Source organism: Phascolarctos cinereus, unplaced genomic scaffold, assembly GCF_003287225.1.
Source record: "Phascolarctos cinereus isolate Bilbo 61053 unplaced genomic scaffold, phaCin_HiC Scaffold_5;HRSCAF=322, whole genome shotgun sequence".
Lineage (NCBI taxonomy): Eukaryota > Metazoa > Chordata > Mammalia > Diprotodontia > Phascolarctidae > Phascolarctos > Phascolarctos cinereus.
In genome coordinates this window covers 353,964,391-353,980,766 of record NW_027555958.1, presented here as the reverse complement: position 1 = coordinate 353,980,766, position 16,376 = coordinate 353,964,391, and the positions used below count along the sequence as shown (strand labels likewise).

Here is a 16,376-nt window from a genome sequence, read left to right as displayed (position 1 = left end):
TTTGCCTTTCTCTGTATCCCTAGTGCTTAGCACAGTGCCTGGCACATAGGACCTTAATAAGTGTTTGTCGACAGTAAAAGCAGTATTTTAATGATTATTAACTGTGAAAGACTTGGCTACTGATCAATACAATGACCAAAGACAATTCCAAAGGGAAGAGAATGAAAAATGTTGCAAAAAGAAAATCGATGAAACTGAGTACAAACTGAAATACTTCCCCACTTTACTTTTCTTGCCTTTTTTTGGGGGGGGCAACATGGCTAATACGGAAATGTTTTGCCAGATTTCCTACATTGCTTGCCTTCTCAATGGTTGGGAGAGGGGCTGGAAGGAGAGAATTTGGAACTCAAAATGTTTTAAAAAAGAATGTTAAAAATAATAAAATTTTTAAAGGAATTAAAAAGGGGATAAAAGAGCTCCAAGGTACCAGTTAATAGCACCCCTCTTACCCCCCCAAAACAATGCTTAACTATTAGATAATATGTAACTTTCTGAAATGTTAAATTTATGTCATTAATTTACCCAATTCTAAAATATTATGATTAAATAACACAGACCTTAGAAATCACATATCTTTCAACTACATCATTTTACACATGAGAATACTGAGGCTCAAAAGGTCACAAAGCCACATTAAAGTTAAGCCCCCCTTCTTTTAACTGGAGAGATGAGAGTGGGGAGATGGAGAGGGTAAACCTTTCGCAATACTGCATATGCTGTCAGAGGCAGGCCATGTAGGAGTTGGTTTTACGGAACTCTTGGGTTTAGGCATTTTTTTATCTCTTTCCAAGTGAAGGCATGAGGGGTAGAAGGGATAAATATACTCAGAAATGAACACAAGATATAAAAAAGGCAACAATAATAAAAGTAAAATCAAGGGCCAAGCTTAGACTAGGCCAGTACTCTTTTCACTATACCATACCATTCTGAGGTCTACTTTATAAAGGATAATATGGCACTGTGTTAGGTCTAAATCATATAAAGACACCTGTGTTAACGAATACTTTCCACTTACATGATAAAAATCCACCACTGCAAAAAAAAAGTCTCTCCAAATCTATAAAGGAACGCCAATTTGCCCAGAGTTGGGATAACATTTTCAATTCTTATTTGTAGGCCTATGAAATGAGATAAAACTCAAATTACAATGTTAACTCAACCTGCACTATAATCCATGTGGTTCTCTGCTTAAGTAGGTACTTTCTCTCTATTAGATCATCATATGGAATTCTCTGGTGTCACAGTATGGTGCCATCATAACAAAAAAACTTCTTTATCTCCTTCAAAAACTAGGCTCAACACTCACCTGCCACTTAAATACCTAAACTTAAATACTTTGTATATTCACAGATCTGCTTCTCTGTTGCCTATTAATGGTGCCCTGCTAATAAGTCTCAGCCTTGGATTATTCCCACTATCCCCTAGCTTTGCTCTTATTCATGTGCTGCTGAACAAAGCTAGAGAAAAACAAAACTGTACTGACTGGGTCCACTACAAATTTATGTTAATAAATTTCAACAAGGCCCTCACTGAGATAGGGCAATCCTTTCACAACTCCCTACTCAATTCAAGATCCCACTGACCACAGCAGTTTCCCAAAATTTCTCACTACTCCTCAACCTCCCATGGCTCCCCCTTCCCCTACACATCTGGGAACCTCGCCTCATATTTCACAGAAAAATCTGAGGTCATTCTCTGAGAGTTCCCTCTTACCCCCACCTTTTCATCTCACATCGAACTGATGCCCTCTACCACTATCTCCTCTTTCAACCCCCGTCTCACATGAAAAGGTAGCCCTTTTTCTTCCTAAGGAAAACCCTTCTAGACACACAAGTGATCCCATTCTAAGCTGTTTTCTCTAGAAAACTGCTCCTTCTATCAGCCTTACTACTCTCTCACTAATCTTCTATCTTTCCTTATCTACTGGCTCCTTTATTGCCTACAAATATGCCCCAGTCATCCCCATTCTCAAAACACCTTCATTTGATCTCTCAATCCCCCACTAGCCATCATTCATAATCTCTCCTCCCTTCTGTGGATAAACTCCTTAAGAAGGTTGTCTACAATAGGTGCCTCCACTTCTTTCCTCTCCTCTCTTCTTATTTTCTGCAGTCTGGCTTCTGACCTCCTCATTTAACTGATGATGCTCTCTCCAAAGCTACCAACGACCTCTTAATTGCCACATTTAATGGCCTTTTCCTCCTCTATACTATTTTGCTTCATGACCTCATCACCTCCCATGAACTCAATTATTATCTCTATGCACTGCTTATCCAGCACTAATCTTTCCTCACCTCCAGTCTCACAACTTAAAATGCCTGTTTTAATATGCCTATTTTTAAATGCCTATTTAGAACTGGATTGTCCCACTGACAACTTAACCTCACTGGGTCCAAAACTGAACTCTTTATCCCCTCTTCCTAACTTTCCTGTTACTGTCAAGGCAACCACCATCTCCAAGTCAATCAGGCTTGCAAATAAAGTATCATCCTCAACTTTTCGCTCTGTCACCACCCATACCCAATCAGTTGCCAAACCCTGTTGATTCAACCTTTATAATATCTCTCATATATGCCCCCTTCTCTCCTCTGACCCCATCAGCACCTTTCAAATCTCATCCCAAGAGAACTATTACAAAAGCCGTCTGGTTGCTTCTCCCTGCCTCAAATCTCTCCCTGCTCCAGACCATCCTTCACTCAGCTGTCAAACTGACCTTCCTAAAATGCAAGTCTGGCCATGTCACATCCTATCCAATAAACTCCAATAGCTCCCTATTACTCTTGCATCAAATATAAAATTCTCTGGCATTCAGAGCCCATAATCTCACCCTTTCCAACGTTTCATGTTCTTTTACATATTACTCCTCACCACATGCTCTTAAACCCAGTGACACTTACTTCCTTGCTACTCCTTGCATAAGAAACTCCAACTCCCAAAATTTTCACTGGCTGTCCCCTGTGCCTGGAACACTATATCCTGCCTCCTCACTTCTTTCAAGTCTCAACTAAAATCCCACCTTCTTTAAGAAGCCTTTCCTGATTCCTCCTCAACACTTCTTCCAGTGCATTCCTTCAGTGATTATCTCCAATTTATTCCATATCTATTTTGTTTGTACATGGTTGTTTGCATATTATCTCTCCCATTAGATTGTAAGCTCTTTGGGAGCAAGGACTTTCTTTTTTTAATTTTTCTTTTTACCCCTAACATTTACTAAATTGCTTGGCACATAACAGGGAATTAATAAATGACTTACTGAAAGGCAAAAACAAGATCCCCACCCTCAATTTCACATTTTATTAAGGGAGACAACATGCAAACAACTATGTACATACAAGATATATAGTGTAAATGGGCATCACATATACCTACATACACATACAATCTCCCTTGTTTGAGTATAAGCTCCTTACTACCAGGACTTTCTAAGTTATCTTTGAATCCCTTGGAATTAACACAGTACACAGAACATAGCAGATTTAATAAATGCTTTGTGATTAGTAAGTATGTACATCTTCATCTGAAGAGAGAGAAAGAGAGAGAGACAGAGAGAGAGAGAGCAGGAACAACTAGCAGGATCAGGAAAGCCTTCAATTATGTTCAATAGTTAACTGATAATTAACATAGGTAATATTTTTTGGTGGTTAAACTAACATTTTATATCTTGATAACTATTAGTATAGAAAATTAGGTGATTTTAGTGATAACTAGGTCACGGTGGAAGAATTTTCAAATAAGGTCTGAAAAGCAAGTCAGTACTGATTTCATAAGATTTGTATCTGGAGAGGGTTTTTGAAATCAACATTTTAACTAACTAAAAAGATATTTATATGACATAATAGAAAAGAATTACTGCCAACCTCTCTATCATTTTATTTTGCCTCTGAGGGGGATTGTTTTTTATAAAGTCCCCAAGTTCAGGGAAAACTAAAAAGATTTTATAGATGGGAAAAGCATAGGCCAGAGAGGCAAGACAACTTGCTTAGTGTCACACAGACAGCAAATAGCAAAGGCAAGACTTCAAGCCAAGTCCTCCTCGGACTCTCAAAGGGATGCCCTGTCTATTATACCATGCTGCTTTTAATTCACATACAACTTTGCACATAACCATCATCAAGTAATATAAACATCAACATTCATTAATAACATCAAGTAAATGTAATAATGTCAAATAATCAAGAGAATACATAATGATCATAAAAAGTATTGTAGCTTCTTTCCTCTCTCGGAAAGCTCGGTAGCTCCCAATTGCCTACATGATATTTTGAAGAAATTTCTGAGGAAATTTTGAAGAAAAATACAAATTTTCCCTTGGTGTGCCATTTAAGACTATCCACAATTTCACCTATATTTCCGGTTTTATTTCAGACCACTCCCCTTTACAAATTCTACATTCCGACCCAATCCGAACCCCATTCTCCAAACTCAATACTGCACTTCTACAAGCTGTCTCTACCTTCCAGGTTCAATCAGGTACCACTTCCTCCCCCTAACTTTACAGGATCCTCACAGGCATTATTAGTGCTCCCTACCACTGAAATTTTCCTTGAACTATTTTTAGTTGCTATATGTCCTACCCCTCAAAAGAATTTAAGTTCCTCAAGGATGAGGGCTGTTTCAGTTTTGTCTTTGTGTCCTCAGTGCTAACAAAGTCTTGCACAAAGGTACTTAATAAATGCCCATTAAATTGAATTTGTTACATCCAGCACTCTCAAAGGTGCCTAAAACATGACTTTGCAACTTCCTGCTTAATGAAGACACTGCTGTATTCTTACAGCCACAAGGGAAGAGATATTCAAACACAGTCTTAGTGCCATGAAGATGCTCTTCCTCCAACTAAACAAAATTAATCTATTCGTAATCTTTGGAAAGACAAAATAATTTAAGAAGGTACAGAGTAGTACACACACAACATAAACAAAAAATATACAAAGCTAGGAGAGGCTAAGTGGTGGAGTTTGGAATATCATGAGAAAAAAAGGTAAAATACTAAGGAAATTTTCAGTACCTAAAGTTAAACAAGCACTTCCTTTGTTCTACATAAAGACAGAAGCACTTTCACACTTTTTTTTTAGGACAGCAATATCTAAGTCTTTTCCCAGTCCTCTGCAGTAATGCTAAGTTTCTAGAAGCACCAAAAAATAAATAAAAAGAGAAAACCAGAGCTAGTATACATACATGCCATAGGTATCTCAAAAGTTGTACACACAAACCACACATTTTTTACAAGTACTTAAATTGTTTCAAGTCTTTTTCTACTATATTTTCTATCATCAAGTGCCCACAAGCTTCATTTAAATTAAAGAGTATTACCATACTAGTCATGCATTTTTGAGCTTAAAACAGACTCAAATTTTGGGATGCAAAGACATTATAGGTCATCTAGTTCAGGGCTGTCAAACACTCGTGCCCAGGACCCACAATACTCCTAGTGCAGCCAGAAACTTATTAAAATGTGAGAAATAGTTAATAAAATAGATAAAAAATTAACATAGATAACGTTGATTTGAAGTTTTCTAAGTCAATATATGGTCCAAAGGGATACATATCTATTTGAATTTCACACCACTGATCTCGTCTATCTCCTTACATATGAAGATAACTGAAGCCCAGAGGTTAATCAACTTGTCCAAGATTACAGGTACTAAGTCACATAGCTAATATTTGGACACAAGTACTTTCACTGATCCTACCATCCTTTCCTCTACACAGAGCCCTCTCCAGCTACCTGATATGTAAACCAACCCCTCAAAATATCTCAGCAATATTTTGCATAATCCTGCTTTCCCCAAGCACTAAAACCATATTCTACAAAGCAACTCATCTTTTCCCAGACAGATTTTAGAACAGAAATTAAAAAATCTTACAAGTCCTTTTCCCTGCCATTCACTACAAAATAGCAGTCACATTCCAATTTGGTGTTTAGTTAGAGAGATAAAAAGAACAAAAAAACAAGACACAGAATTTATAATTACTGCGCATGCTTATGTACACCTTTATCTGAATGGAGAAAATGGTTAAGATACATGTGTATATTCGGGTATTCTTGAATAGACTCAATTCAGTCAAATTTGATTGGAAGACAAAATTCAGTACATTAAGTTCAATATCCTCACTCCTACTGTTCCCCTGGAACTCTTCTCTCCATTAAACCCCAAGTCTACTTAGTTCCCAGAAAAATTTGACTTCAAAATGTTAATAGTTCTTAACTTTTCTTGCATTCAAATGAAGTCTCTACAGCAGTTCTTAAACTTTTTTGTAGACCCCTTTTGGCAATCTGGTGAAACCTAAAGACTCCTACTCAGAATAATGTTCTTTTAAAAGCACAAAATAAAATACTAAGGATTACACAGAAAACAAATTAAATTGAAATAAAGATGTTATTTTTTTTCCCATCCAAGTTCAGGGACTTCCTGAAATCTATCCAAGCATCCTTTAAGAGTCCATGGATTCCAGATTAAGAATCCCTGATCTATAGCTTGCCTCCACTTTCAAGACTAGAAAGGCTTTGTCATGGATTTTTTTTTTAAAACGACTTTGTCTTTTTAAATGCCTGGAGATCTAAGTAACAAAGTAACTAGGGGGGAAAAAACACTTTTTAAGTTTAGAGATGTTCAACTCTTAACTTAAAGGTGGCACTGTGAAAAACCAGACTGAAAAGAAAACAGACTGATCTCTTAACACTTCTTCAATTCTACATGTCATAGCTCTACATTTGTAAAGGTTTAAAGAGGGGCTGGATTAATCAATAGTGGAAAAATGTCAGGGGTATTATAACATTCTGCAATAAATTCTTGATATGCTAAAACAGTTTGCCTCATAAATGTCTTTTGTAATTTCCTAAGAATATATTTGTCATAAGTTCTAATTCTTAGGATTACTTCAAGGAGTTGACCTTGTTATTCTTCTTTAACTCCAATAATCAGCAAGAGGAAGAATGAAATTAAAAACATTATAAAATCAAATGACCTAGTTTTCTCGTGGATTCCCCAAACCAAAAAGGGGGAATGGGCAGTGGCCTTTACCTTCAGCTAAAAAAAAAAAGTATCCCCATAAAACATACCTATTCCATATTATATTCACTTTATAAATGACAAGCAGGTACAGACACAACTAATGTCGAACTGAATGCTAACTTGTGACAAGTATCAGAGGTTCGAAAGAGGAAGTTACCTTTGTGTCCATTCATGAGCTAGTTTAGCTTTTCTACTCTGCCATCTCCAAGTCCTCTAAGCAGGGATCAATTTCAGCAAGTAATCAACTTAACCAGCAAGGTCCAGATGTTATAATCCTTTTCGAACAGTGCCTTGCAGAGCAAACTCCTGCTAATTAAGCACTTCTCTGCCATAATAACTCTCCTACATATAACAGCGACTTAAGATTTGCAAACCACTTTCTTCATAACAACCCAGTCAAGCTTAATTATCAAGTATAATTACCCCCACTTTACAGACGGAGGGAAAGGAAGCTCAAGCACAGAGATGAAGAGACACAAGAATTCTTTCCACTTCTCCAGTATCCTTTCAAAAGTACTTTTCGAGGATAATAGTATGTTAAACGCCATGTCAAGATTTAATCACAAACTGGCATCATTACGAAATATATATTAATATGACATATATGAAGTCAATAAATATTAAGTACTGCCATGTGCCAAGTACTGCGTGCTAAGCGCTGGGGATACAAAAAGTGGCAACATAGTCAGTCCCTGCCCTCAAAGAGTTTACCAAAAAAATAGTATTTTAGAAGTTAAGAACTCGCCCACAAAGCTCTCCGCCGAGGGATCCCGTCCTTCTTTCTAACAGTGAACCCAACATCCCATCTCTAAGGGGGCATTTCAAAATACATCGACAATTTGTTTTCTTTAATCAGAGTCACAAATCCACGCGCACTAACAGGAGTTTTAAAAAAAAAACCTTTCTCCATCTCCGCACATTTTCACCCTCTCAGATCCCGCCGTAAACACTCTTTTCTCCCCTTCTCCGGTCCCCAGGCTTCTCCCACGTTATTTTTAAGACTGCGTGAAAATCCCACCTTCCCTAGGAAGCCTTTCCCATCCCCCCTTAAACTTAGTGCTCTCCCTTCGATCCTCTCCAAGAGATCCGAGATCGGGCTGGTTTGTACACAGTCGTAGGCAGACTGTTCCCCCCTTTCCCCATTAGACTATAAGCTCCTCGAGGGCAGGGGCTGTCTTTGACTTTTTCTGGTATCTTCAACATTTAATACGCTGCCTGTCACCTAGCAGGTGTTACATTAAAAGCTCGTGGCCTTGAATTGATGACATAAACACAAAAAACAGGTCAAGCTCGGCGACCACCCCTCTCTAGGACCGCCTCCCCCAACCCCTAGATAGATTTTGAACTACTTCCAGAATCCATTGCTTATCTGTCTCCATTCCTCCACATCACCACCACAAAAAAAGGGTACAGAATGAGGGTGGGTGGTGTGAGCAATAAATAAAGGCTTGGCGGCCGGAGGACGCGCCCCGGGAGGCAGGGACCCCAGAAAGCCCCCCTCCCGCCGCGGAGCGCCGCCGAAATGGAGGGAAAACGTCAGTCATTTAAAGCCCCAGTCAGTCACTTAAAGGCTCCCCGCGGCGCGGGTGGCAGCCTAGGGATGGGAGCCGAGCTGGAAGGGGGAGGGGGGCGGAGGACCCTTCCCCTCGCCCCCCGTCCCAGCCCCCTCCCGGGGAGCGCGAGCCACAGCTGCAGGAGGCGTAGGGCTCCGGGACAGTTTAAACCACCGCGGGGGGGGGGTAGAAGAGGGGAGGAACCATCTCTTCTCGGCCGGGGGGGGGTCGCTTCCTTCTCCTCCCCCCACCGTGATCGAGGCAGCGGCGCCCACCACCAACCCGGAGCCTGCCCCCTGGAGCGGGGGACTGCGGGGCCACCCTAGCTCCGCTTCGGCGGCTGCTCCCCGCCCGATCCTGGGGGTGGGGGACCGGACGCAGTCCGGAGGACACGGGATGAGGAGAGGCCTCCGGACCCACCTCCCCTCACCTGGCCGATGAAGGAAGGGAAGTGATGGGGGGGGTCCCTACCTGCAGCCGAGGCTCGAACGGGGACACAAACATCCAAAAAAGTACAGAAAAGTCAATCCGGCAGCGGCGGCGGTTCCGGGCGCGCGACTAGCCTCCAGCCCGCGCTCTCGCGCCTCGCGCTCCCGTGGCGCTCGCTGCCTCCGCCCCTCCTGGGACGCGCGCGCGCGCGCTCCCTCCACGCCACCGCCACCGCCCCTCTTTCCCTTCCTCTTCCAGCCCCAAAACGTGCAGCCGGGCGGTGGCGCCAAAAATTCCGATTGGTCCCTGCCTTGGGTTTGAATGGTCCGCCTTGCAGCCGATTGGCTGAGGGCTCCTGGCGTGTGCAGGATGTGTGTTTGTCTCTCTCACACTCTCCACCGGCCCCTCCTAAAGAGCCCCGCCCTCAGCGAGAGAGCTTCGGGTCAAGACCGAGATCTGCAGGGTGGGGCGGGGCCGACGCCAGGGGCTGGTTGTAGCTCTTATTTTGCCCCAGCTTTATCTCGCCCTCGCAGACGCCCGTGCGTCTGACCCCAGGCAGTGTGCTAAGAGCTCACGGCTCCCCGCCCTGGCCGTTTCCCTCCCGAAACCTAGCCCGGCCTGGCAGACCCGAACTCCCCTGGCTTTTCTTTTGTGCTCTGCAGAAAGCTGCGACTGTATCACTTTAGCACCTCTTAGGAGTCCAGGCACATTGCGTTAGTGACGGGTCCGCTCCTGCCCTCTGCCTGAGCTGCGGCGGAGCAACAGTGGGGATGCTTTGATAAATGGTTTTGCATTTTCTTTGCATCCTGCAATAGAATTCCGCGCCCCGACCATCCCAAATCCTGCTTTTGTCAAGGTTTTTATGAGGTTACTTTGTTTTGGGGTTTGCCTTACACAGGAGCATTTTGGGGGGCCTCTAGGTCCCAGTAAAAGCAATCTCCCATCTAACTCTGCCTTTCTGGAACTCCACTAATGTGACATTACTGCATTTCGACCTGTTCGCTTGTCTTCTTCCCAGGACTTAACACAAATTAAGCACTTAATAAATGTAGAGTAGTGGCCGAGGTAGAATATCCAAAAATAGTCCCAGTTCGGCAGGAAAGGTGTAGGGTATGGCTTCTAGGCTTTAGAATTGGACGGGACCTAGGGCAGTTAAACGAGTTTATTTTATAAATGAAGAAACTGAGGTCCCGGGAGACTGAAGTGACTTCCCCAAGGTCCATCTGGTAGTCGAGTTGTTGTTTGTCTTTCTTTCTGGAAGATGTGATGCCAGAACATGCAAGTGAGTTAGATTTAAGTGAGAGAGAGCTATGCAAAGTCACCAGCCTCACTTTCTCCTCCAGAGCCATCTGGGTCCAGTGGCAAGATATAGATCAGGACGACCGGAGATGGCCCCTGGATGCAGTAGGAGACCTTAGCTTTAATAAGCTCGGTTCTCTGACAGGTCAGGATTTGAGGCAACCCCTCATTCAGTGATTAAGGCTAGGTAAGAAATAAGGCAGAGCAGTAGTCAAGTTATTTATTAAGCTCCTATGTCCTAGGTACTCTGAAGTTCTGGGGAAACAAAGGCAAAAAAAAAAGTCCCAGCTCTTAAGGACAGTCTAATGATGAAAATATGCACACAATTATGTGCCAGAGAAAGAAAGAGAGACAGAGAGAAAGAGAAAAGAGCTACATATATACATACAGGATAAATTGGAGATAACCCCAGACTGAAGACACGGAAGATTAGAAAAGGCTTCTTGCAGAGGTGGTTCCCACCTAATATACACCCATTATGTGGTTAGGGAAAAGTGGAACCCCTACTTTGGAGGCAGCCTTGCCTACAAAGGACTGGACCACCCTCTTCTGAGGAAGAGTTCTGACAATTAAGGTTATCCAATCAGAGGAGTGAGCTATTTTGAAGCCAGCTAGATTCATTTCAACTGTTTCCACCTCAAAGGCTCTGAGGTAGGTTATTCAGCCTCCTGGATCATGTTTCTACTAGGCTGACAAAACGGGTTTTTTTTTCTTCTCACCACAATCCTGTGAGATTATCCCCATTTTACAGATGAGGAACCAAACTAGTTTTAGAGAAATGAAGAGATTCACCCAAGATCAGGTCAAGGAATGAGGGTTTCAATTCTGTGGGATTCTAAACCCTAGATTCTTTCTACAACACAGTCTACAAGAGTATCATCTGGGGCACAGGACACCTTTTGGGAACTTGGTAAATATTTTAAAAAGGAAAGATATCACATTGCTATTTGGGCCTAGGAGCGCTTATAAATTCGATTTTTTTTCCTCCTAAGAAGTTTATCTGACTACGTGTCCATTTTTGTCTTTTTGGCTTGGAAATTTACTTTTTTTACACTTTTTAGAGTTATCATTGAAGCATAAATAGTAGAAAGATTCATTTATGAAGGCTAAATATAAAATCATCAAGAATACTAAATCCATTACTATCTTCTACAGTTTACCAAAATTCACGAAGATCAAGGTTGGTATGAGAACAGACCTTCAAGGTTTTGTCAGACCCTGCCAAAACAGTTTGTGTGAGAGGCAGCATAGAAAGATTTCTAGCCTGGTTTGGAAACCAGGCTTCTGGTTCTAGCTCTACCTAGCTGAATAACAATTCACATTCTTAGATGGCTTCAGTTTCCAAATCCAAGGCATGGATGTTTGGGGGGTGGAGGGGAAGGACTGGATTTGGGGATCAGAAGAATTCTGTGTTCTAAGCCCAGCCCTGAGACTGAGACTGATTTCTATGGGCCTAAATTTCCCCATCAGTAAAATAAGAATCACAATACTTGTACTACTTAACCTCACAGGGTAATTATGAGGAAAGTACTTTGTGAACCTCAAAACCGTGTGAATTTTTATTTGTAAAATGAGGGAGTTGGGGTTGGCCATAGAATCTGGAGCAAGAAGGGGACGCTAGAAATCACTTAGCCCAATCATTTCATTTTGCGGATGAGAAGCTGAAACCCAGAGACATTAAGCGATTTTCCCCAAGATTAATCACATAATAAATGAAGATTTGAACTAATATCATCTGACTTCAAACCCAGGGCTCTTTCCATTGTATCACACTCTCTGTCATCTCCAACATTCCTTCATAAGCTAATGTTTTATGAACTACTTCAAAGTTTCAAGTTGAATTTTTGTATCCAAAATTTGACCACCAAAAGGGAGCAGATTGTAATCATGGCATGCCTCATTGGTCACAATCACTTTAGTGGCTGAATGAAGGAAGAATTGGAGTGGGGAGAGACTTGATGCAGGCAGCCCCAACAGCAGGCTATTGCAATAAATCCTGATGTTTGATGATGAGACCCTGCACTACAGGGGTGGTATTTCCACTGGAAAGGCCCAGCAAAGGGCTTCACCGTCTTCGTTTGGCATCAGGGGAATGAATTTTTGAGCCACAGCAGCTCTACAAATCTATTTACCGAGTTATAGATGTTTTGCACAAATGAAATCACAAATCTTTAAAGCAAGGAAGTTTATTATTTAAATAAATTCCAAAGTGAATCTTTTTTAAGGCACAGAATCCCGTTTTAAAGTTAACAACTGTTCCCTTATTTATGTTTCATAATTCCCACTTTCCTGTATTTTAGAGGTGTCTGAAATTGAGGCAAACCTGAACAGTGTACCAAATAACAGAAATGATAACATTGAGTCAGTATAATACGTCTATAGGCTCCTCCAGTATAGGAATTTTTTCAAAAATTCTTTATATTTATATCCCCAGTACCTAACACAGTGCCTGGCACTTATTAAGAGCTTAATAAATGCTTGTTTGATTAATTGGGTTATGAGGAAGTATGGCATATTGAACAGATAGCTGGTCTAGATGTCAGAAAGACCTGGGCCAAAGTATGGCCTCTGACACTTAACTGTATGACCCTGGGCAAGTCAATTGCTTTACAGTGCCCTAGGCAACTCTCTTAAACTACAAATGGTACAACTGGTAATGTTGGGGAATTAGTAGAAGAAATTGGCTCATCAAGAGTTCTTCATAACAAATAAATCACTGGTCTAGTCCAAATAATAATGCATTTATCTCCTTCCCCTAAGTATGATTTTAATTTACTCAGAAATTGTGATTCATGAAATTAGTAATTCTTCATATAGTATATTATAAACCCCAAACCTATTATTTCAAGGTTCTTATTGAGTAGATAATTCCAGTTTTCTGAAGTTTCTTTAAATATATTTTACCATTGATATCATTTAAGACCTGACACTGAACTGCCTATAATTCGTTGTATGGTTTTAAATTAAATGACTTACATTCCTCTATTCATGATAGTAAAACCTCAATGAATTCATTTGTGTTTTAGTATTTAAATGTACTTTACGGTAAGATGTGACTGTGAAAGACATGATCAAAAAACACTATAACCAGGAAAGGATGCTCAGCAATGAAAAACAACAACTGGCCAACTCAGGTGTTACAGTTTCCCAGACAGGAGAAAAATAAGAGGAAGGCCTCTAATGCATTGGCAGGTTTCACCCATAGAGGATTTATGGAGAAGAATAAACAAGGCTTACACAAGATGAAAAGGTCAGGAGAGTGAGCATGCAGCATCAGAGATGAAAACCCTCTTTGGGCCTCTCTCTCTCTGTCTCTTTGGTAAAACAAGGGCCTTAACTATATAGCAAGAGAGGAGAGGGAAGAAAACAAGCATTTATTAAGCACCTACTATGTGCCTGGCACTGTGCTAAGAACATTACTAGTATTATCTCATTTGATCTTCAAAACATCTCTGGAAGGGTAGGTGTTATTATTATCCCCAATGAGGCAGACAGAAGATGAGGTTTTCCTAGCTTCACACAGCTAATGTCTGAGGCTGGATTTGAACTCAGATCTTGTTTCCAGGGCCAGTGCTCTATATACTGCACTGCCCAATGACCTCTAAATCTATGAAACTTGCTCTTCTCCACCCCCTCCCACCTCCACCTTCAACCTCTGCCTGATCAGGCATGGTTATTTAATAGATAGGTGAAAAAAAGATTGAAAATACTATTATGGGGGGCAGCTAGGTGGTGCAGGGAATAGAGTACTGGCCCGGGAGTCAGGAAGACCTGAATTCAAATCCAGCCTCAGACACTTAGCTGTGTGACCTTGGGTAAATCACTTAATCTGGATTGCCTTGAAAAAGAAAAGAAAATACTATTGTGCCACCTCATTGAGAAACAAAAGGAAAAAATCAGCTCCTTCCTCCCAACCACTATTATCTGCATGGTTTTAATAAAAGTAGGTGTGAACCAAAGTAACAGAGAGGTGGTTCTGTTCTGGAGAGCTTTGGGTAGATCCAGGAGTGTAGAGGTAGGCCTGAAAACACAGTCAGCTTTAAGTCCTAAGTGATGGGATTTTAGGGGTACTTAGAAGGAGCAAATATCCCCCCAAAAAAAACAATCTCTTCCACCCAAGTTACCATTGCCTGAAACCTTACAAATACCCCCTGCAGAAGCAACGGATTGGCTTCACTGGTTATTTACACCTCACCACAAATTATTTTTTGTCGGATCCTTTTCTAAGAGAGAGAGAAATACAGCGAAGAAAGGTGTCCCAGCCTTCAAAGAACTGAGAATTCAAATGAATCTACTGAGGTTCACCAAGCTGATTTACTCCTGGCACAATCTATATCCTGTCCAAATTGGCCTGTATGTTATTTCCTGGTACAGATTGCTTTTCCTATTTTTGTGCCTTCTCAGAACCTATCTTCCTATACATGAGAAGCTCTCCCTGGTTCGGCAATCCTTAACTCCCTTCAAGACTCAGCTGAAGAGCCTTTCCTAATCTTCAGGTGGAAGCCTCCTAGTACCGACCAAGCTCTTGGAAGGCAGGGCCCCTCTTCAGTACTTTTGGTTGTTGTTTTTGTATCCCCAGCCCCTCTCCTATTGGCCCCCTTCTCTCCACTCACACAGCCACAATCCCGGTTCAGGCACTCACTATCCGTCCCTTGCCTGGACTTCTGCTGTGCTTTTCTAAGAACCGACATCCCTGCCTCAAATCTCTCCTCGGCCCTCCTCCATCTTCCAATCCAAAAGGATTTTCCTAAAGTGCAAGCCTGACACTTCCCTACTCAACAAATTCTAAGGGTTCTTTCTGTTTGGCAGCCCTAGCTTTTCGGTCTTCTTATACAAACTCTATCATCTAGCTCCACTGGTAAGAGCAGCTGCTACGAACATTCTCACACCAAGTTCATTTCTGAATGGGGCATCACTGAGGGGATGTGTTACCTGCAGCCATGCTTTCAGGATATAGGCATCTAAGCTGGGCAGGGTCACAGAGTTCACCGTCCCCTCACCTGACCCTCTTCCAAGAGTCATTGCCATCTCTACTTCTTCACCTAAGATCCAGAAAGAATGAGCACAAGGACAGAAGAAACAACAAGGCCATGCATTCCAAGGGTTAAAGTGCACACACACACACACACACACACACACACACACACACACACACACACGGTTTATATTTTTTCCTTTACTTCCCCCTGGGTTAGAGAAAAATTAAGTCTGTTAGAAATGGTTTAAATTTTCATTGTGAGCATTTACACCTTGGAAATCAGCAAGCTACAAATCAGGACTTTGATTTCTTGTCATCTTAATTAACCAGACTTAAGAAAGTGATAATAAAAAATATTCATGTAGATTAAGCCTAAAGTGTGTTATAGCTACATTTTTTTTTCAGAGAGTTGGTTGTTAAACATTTACCAGCATACCTCTCCCAGGTACTCTCAGTTCTAGTTCAGAGTGCAGCCAAGTAAAAGGCTTTAATTACCAGGAAGTGAATAGAAAACAGTCCTAGAGGTATTGTGAGGTTCAAATGAGATAATGACTATAAAGCATTTTGCAAACCTTAGAGCACTATATAAATGCCAGTTATTATGTTTTTTGTTGTTGTTATTAGCCTCCATTCATGAGGCCTGCACTTCCTTTCCTGAGCCTTCTATTGCCCTCCTGCTGAGCTCAAGCAGTGTTTATAGAGTAGTACAGGAGTATGCTAGGAAATGTACAAAAAATATACGCATATATATACATGTATATATATATATATATATATACACACACACACACATATATATGAGTGTGTATGTATATACACACACGTTGAAGTTTAATCTGCATTAACACTTTTTTTTTTTGTGAGGCAATGGGATGAAGAGATCACACAGCTAGTAAGTGTCAAGTGTCTGAGGCCAGATTTGAACTCAGGTCTTTCTAAATCCAAGGCCAGTGCTCTATCCTCTGTGCCACCTAGCTGCCCCCATTAACACTTTCTTAAGTCTAGATGCAGTGACAGTGGACAGAGCACTGGCCCTATCGTCAGGAAGAGCTGAGTTCAAATCTGAACTCAGACATTTACTAGCTGTGTGACCCTGGGCAAGTC

General features: G+C 41.4%; 1 protein-coding gene across 2 annotated transcripts in view; it reads right to left on the bottom strand.

The window, feature by feature from the left end:
• Positions 1-9,200, bottom strand: part of LBR (lamin B receptor) — a 47,372-nt gene extending 38,172 nt beyond the window's left edge. Inside the window, exon 1 of one of the 2 annotated variants that reach the window (XM_020982170.2) lies at positions 9,038-9,200. The gene's annotated coding sequence lies outside the window, so the exon portion shown is untranslated. Of the gene's footprint in view, positions 1-1,015; positions 1,170-9,037 lie in introns of those variants that run through there. The other variant, XM_020982171.2, reaches the window with a different exon arrangement.
• Between the last annotated feature and the right edge of the window lie 7,176 nt (positions 9,201-16,376).